Source organism: Sander lucioperca, chromosome 11, assembly GCF_008315115.2.
Source record: "Sander lucioperca isolate FBNREF2018 chromosome 11, SLUC_FBN_1.2, whole genome shotgun sequence".
NCBI classification, from domain to species: Eukaryota; Metazoa; Chordata; class Actinopteri; order Perciformes; family Percidae; genus Sander; species Sander lucioperca.
The window spans coordinates 38818318-38823870 of record NC_050183.1 but is presented as its reverse complement, the minus strand read 5'-3'; the positions used below and the strand labels follow the sequence as shown (position 1 = coordinate 38823870).

Below are 5553 nucleotides of genomic sequence, written 5' to 3'. Positions count from 1 at the left end.
GACAGACAGACAGAGAGAGAGAAACAGACAGACAGAGAGACAGAGAGAGACAGAGACAGGGAGAAACAGAAACAGACAGACAGACAGAGAGACAGACAGAGACAGACAGAGACAGAGAGAAACAAACAGAGAGACATGGACAGACAGAGAGAGACAGAGAGAAACAGAAACAGAGAGAGACAGACAGACAGAGAGAAACAAACAGACAGACAGAGAGACAGAGAAAGGGAGAAACAGAAACAAACAGACAGAGACAGACGGAGAGAGACAGAGAGAGAGAGAGAGAGAGAGAGAGAAAGACAGACAGACAGACAGAGAGAAACAAACAGACAGACATAGAGACAGAGAGAGACAGAGACAGGGAGAAACAGAAACAGACAGACAGAGACAGACGGAGAGAGACAGAGAGAGAGAGAGAGAGAGAGAGAGAGAAAGACAGACAGACAGAGAGAAACAAACAGACAGACAGAGAGACAGAGAGAGACAGAGACAGGGAGAAACAGAAACAGACAGACAGAGACAGGGATAAACAGAGACAGAGAGACAGACAGAGAAAGACAGATATAGAGAGAGACAGAGACAGGCAGAGAGACAGAGACAGAGAGACATAGACAGACAGAGAGAGACAGAGACAGACAGACAGAGATAAACAAACAGACAGACAGAGAGACAGAGAGAGACAGACAGAGAGAGACAGAGACAGACAGACAGACAGACAGAGACAGACAGAGACAGAGAGACAGAGACAGACAAAGAGAGACAGAGACTGTCAGACAGAAGTGGAACACTAAAGATGTAGACTAATGTTCATATTACTGCCTGTAGTATTCAATTCAACTGTCTGTGAAAGGGTTGTCATGGTAACGTATGACCAGTGAAAACACCCTTTGAAGTCTGTGATGAGATCTCTTTGATCTTTAATTAGGTTAACGACCGTGTCACCTGCTGAAACTGTCAGCTGGCCACACTGGAGCTATTCAAAGACACAGAGCAAGCTCTCAAATAAAGCCTCAGACTGCTAAAACGATAAGGGCTATCGGTGAAATGATGTAATCGTGACCACCACAAGGCCTTTGTGAACGTATTCATGTAAAAGTTATGTTGATAAACTTAAAAATGTGGGCATATCAGCGATTTAAAAAGTGGTTCGCTCTGCGTTTCGCTGGGAAATGTGGAGGACGTTTAATATGGAAGTGAATGGAGGGAGATGTGGAACTCTTGTCATTTGGAAGCTCACGGAGCCAAAAGTTTATGTTATATCGCATAAGCGAGCACATTGGCTGAAACTAGACAAAAATACCTACTTTTTGATGTATACATTGTGTATGACAAGTAGATATTGTGGGCGTGAGAGCAATTTATAGAGAGGGGACAAAGATATTTTTTCTAAGGTGCTGCACTTTAGCGATGACATCATCCACTCTGGCAGACGCCACACACACTCACTAGAAACGCAGAAAAATCCTGAAATGATCACTAAACTTAAACAGCTTTTTTACAAAAACTGTAAAAGATATCAAACTGAAAAGCCAAAGCCTAATACCTGAATATTTTGTGTACATTTTAAAGTTTGTTTGGCGTCTGTAGGTGAAAGTATGGAGGGGCTGAAAATTTTGGGAGCGGAAGAAGATTTGAAGGATTTGAAGCATGCTCTCATTGACTTCAATGTTAAAAAAAAGTCATAAAAAGCTTAATATTTTAAAAAGTATAAATAGTAGAAAAAAAGTTGAAGAAGTCCCATCATTAGCTGAAAGAGCTGAACATTGTAAAAGTTGAATGGTTTTAATAGCTGAATGTATGCAGAAGTTACAGAGAGCCAAAAAACGTACGGAAGAGGGAATAAGAACTAGAAAATGCATTTCCTGCGGAAAATGCGTGGGAATGCTGAATAGTTGAATTGCTAAAGCTAAACTGGTTGAATAGCTTAAATCTGTAAGAAGAAGTTGAAGTAGTGAGAATAGTTGAAAACGTGGAAATCGTTTTAAATACATATGAATTTCATTAAAAAGTTAAAAGCTTATGCTAAACTGAACTGTTGGCTTCAAAAGTTGAATAATGACAAAAGACGTAGAACATTGTGAGGTCTGAGTATATTTTCTAACTGATAATCACTCACAAATGCAGAAATATGAAACAAATAGTACGAAAAATCTTAAAGCTCAAATGCACTACACTGCTAAAAAATCAGGAAAATTGTTGGAAGCTAAACTGCATTACCCAAGTGAAGAGCTAAAATACATTGTTAGAAAAGGTTGAAGCTGAACTGTAATACTGTCAAAGATGAAAGTTGAAATGAATTACCTAAAACGGCTGAAAGAAGAAATACTTTGTATTATTATCAGACACTGCATAGAACGAAAAAGCATCAATCTAGCTGATATGAGATGTGATATATATTAGGTAAAAAGAATGGGGCTGAACAAAAGGAAAGAGAGGACAGAGAGAAGGAGAGAAGACGAGAAGAGAGGAGAGAAAGAGAGGAGAGGAAAAAGAGAGAGCCAAAATAAAACATGAATAGTTGAATTGTTAAAGCTAAACTGGTTGAATAGCTTAAATCCGTAAGAATAAGTTGAAGTAGTGAGAATAGTTGAAAAAGTGAAATGACATCTTGATTAGGGACACATTGACTGATGTACCCCAGTGGGATTCAAACCAGGATCTCCCAAGCCAAAGGCATGTGCCCTATCCATCACACTATCATCTGTATAGATCATGAATGTTCCTTAGGCACTTATAAAGCCTGTCTTTTATCATTAATCACCACACCTGCTAATGAGTGAGAGACAGTGTGAGAGAACCGTAGGTTCTTTATTTAGAAATGTAGTGAAAGTATGGAGGGGCTGAAAATGTTGGGAGCGGAAGAAAATTTGAAGGATTTGAAGCATGATCTCATTGACTTCAATTTTTTAAAAAAGTGTTAAAAAGCTTAATATTTTAAAAAGTATAAATAGTAGAAAAAAAGTTGAAGAAGTCCCATCATTAGCTGAAAGAACTGAACATTTTAAAAGTTGAATGGTTTTAATAGCTCAACGTATGCAGAAGTTACGGAGAGCCAAAAAACGTACGGAAGAGGGAATAAAAACAAGAAACAGAAGCAGACAAACACACAGAGACAGACAGACCGAAACAGAGAGAAACAAACAGAGAGACATGGACAGACAGAGAGAGACAGGGAGAAACAGAGACAGAAAGACAGAGAGAAACAAACAGACAGACTTAGAGACAGAGAGAGACACAGACAGGGAGAAACAGAGACAGAGACAGTGAGACAGAGACAGACAGAGACAGACAGAGAGAGACAGAGACAGACAAAGACAGAGAGAGAGAGAGACAGACAGAGACAGACAGAGACAGACAGAGAGACAGACAGAGAGAAACAAACAGACAGAGAGACAGAGAGAGACAGGGAGAAACAGAAACAGACAGACAGAGACAGGGAGAAACAGATACAGAGACAGACAGAGAGACAGACAGAGACAGACAGAGACAGACAGAGAGAGACAGAGACAGACAGAAAGACAGACAGAGAGACAGACAGAGAGAAACAATCAGACAGACAGAGAGACAGCGAGAGACAGAGACAGGGAGAAACAGAAACAGACAGACAGAGACAGGGAGAAACAGATACAGAGACAGACAGAGAGACAGACAGAGACAGAGAGAGACAGACAGAGACAGACAGAGAGACAGAGACAGACAGAGACAGACAGAGACAGACAGACAGAGACAGAGACAGGGAGAAACAGAGACAGAGACAGAGAGACAGAGACAGAGTTACAGAGACAGACAGACAGACAGAGACAGACAGAGACAGACAGAGAGACAGAGACAGAGAGAGACAGACAGAGACAGACAGACAGAGAGAGAGACAGGTAGTGTGTCTCAATTCGCGCACTTCCGTTAGTGTACTAACTGAAGTGCACTTCGTACACTATGTACTTACTTGCATAGTGCGTAAAATTTGACGGGGTAGTGTTGTCTCAAATCGCGCACTGCCTTATGTACTTACAGGAAATGACATCACAACATCTCAGTCCTCCTTCTTCTTCTGTGAATTTGTGAATTGTACCCAAGGCAGAGCATTCCCAACACTGTTGTCACTCGTGAAAAACACATTTCTGCTTTGTACATCAAAATGAATGTGATTGTTTTTATTGTTGCTTGTTTTTGCCCTCTGTTTTATGCAACCGTAGACTTACCGGTATGATGATATTCATACTTTTGCTCTTAATTCATTGTAAAAAATAACCCAAAATGGCCATTTTTAGTTATTTTAGCAAAATCTGAGCAATTCAAATGGTGTCCAACTGACATAAAGAACATACATAGAAAATAGTCATATTATATGTTTATATAAGGGTGTTTATTGCAATAGCTATTAATTACAGTGACAATACAAGAGTGAAAGCAGAGGCAACCCAACAGGCATTTAAATATATCCCATTGTTCTATTCATTGCTGGCCCTGTACTTTGATGGGGAAAGTGATATGATGGTGGACTTCAGACTCCCCAGGGGGATCCTTTAACGGTACATCCTCGGCACGGCGTGTGACCATGGCTGGGGACCCGTCATCGAGGCCCTTGTCTTCCTCTTTTGGCTAGCCAGCGGTACCTCTTATCGTGGTTTAGCCAGAGCCTTTGCTATGCTCCGGGCCACTGTGCACCGTGCTGTCCACAAGACCAGCAGGGAAATCCTCTCTCTCCTCCCCCAGGTCGTTCGCCTTCCAGCAGAGGAGGACTTCCCTCAAGTTGGCAGCATTGACGGCCACGTCTGTGTCCCTAACGATTATATAAGTCAGGACACAAACAGCACTGTTAATACGTTATAACACAGCATACATTAACGTACTGTAACATTACTACTAACGCTCGCAGCTTAATGTATATCTACAAGCTCACATCTAACGCTAAAATTGTCTACAGTGAGGACGATAGTTTAACACAACAAACAACCGTATACCACAACACATGTAACATTAGCTAGGTTATAACTTATTTACCAGTGGTTAAACCAAAGAGTATAGACGTACCCGTAACTTCTTTGGTTAAACTGTGCCGCTGTTAGCTAGCTAAGGTTAGCTAAAGCTAGCTTGATAGCACATCAAATTACGGTACAAATTAACGTTATAATTCGCGGTACAAAAATCATCACCGACTCCAAAATTAACCAAATATACATAAACAGGTGGCTTATATGTTATACAAGTATAGCAAAAGACTAATGTTCAACTTACATTTGTAATACTCCGTGGGTCTCGCTGTCGCGTATTCGGCCGCCATTATCGAAAGTTTTTCACCTTTTGTTAGCTCCGCTCCTTCTGCTACGTAGCCAAGATGGCGACCGTTGAGGGTGGAAAGTGTCCATCGATCCACACTCAACTTTTTGACCGTTATGAGTGCACCATCCGGGTACTTGTAGTGCACTGCATTTACCACACTTCGACGAATGACAGATTGAGTGTACTCAAATAGCTAGTATAAGTACAGAAGTGCGCGATTTGAGACACACCTAGAGACAGAGAGACATAGACAGAGAGCGACAGAGACAGACA

General features: G+C 41.0%; 1 long non-coding RNA gene across 2 annotated transcripts; it reads right to left on the bottom strand.

Moving 5' to 3' along the window:
• Positions 1-4344: 4344 nt before the first annotated feature.
• Positions 4345-5308, bottom strand: LOC116037828. Of its 2 annotated transcripts, none has more exons than XR_004898831.1 (2): positions 5236-5308; positions 4345-4780 (listed from the first exon to the last, which is right to left on the bottom strand). It is a non-coding gene; the product is annotated as an uncharacterized LOC116037828 (long non-coding RNA). The 2 variants fall into 2 exon arrangements; XR_004101959.2 differs by having other exon boundaries at positions 4345-4772.
• Positions 5309-5553: the final 245 nt, after the last annotated feature.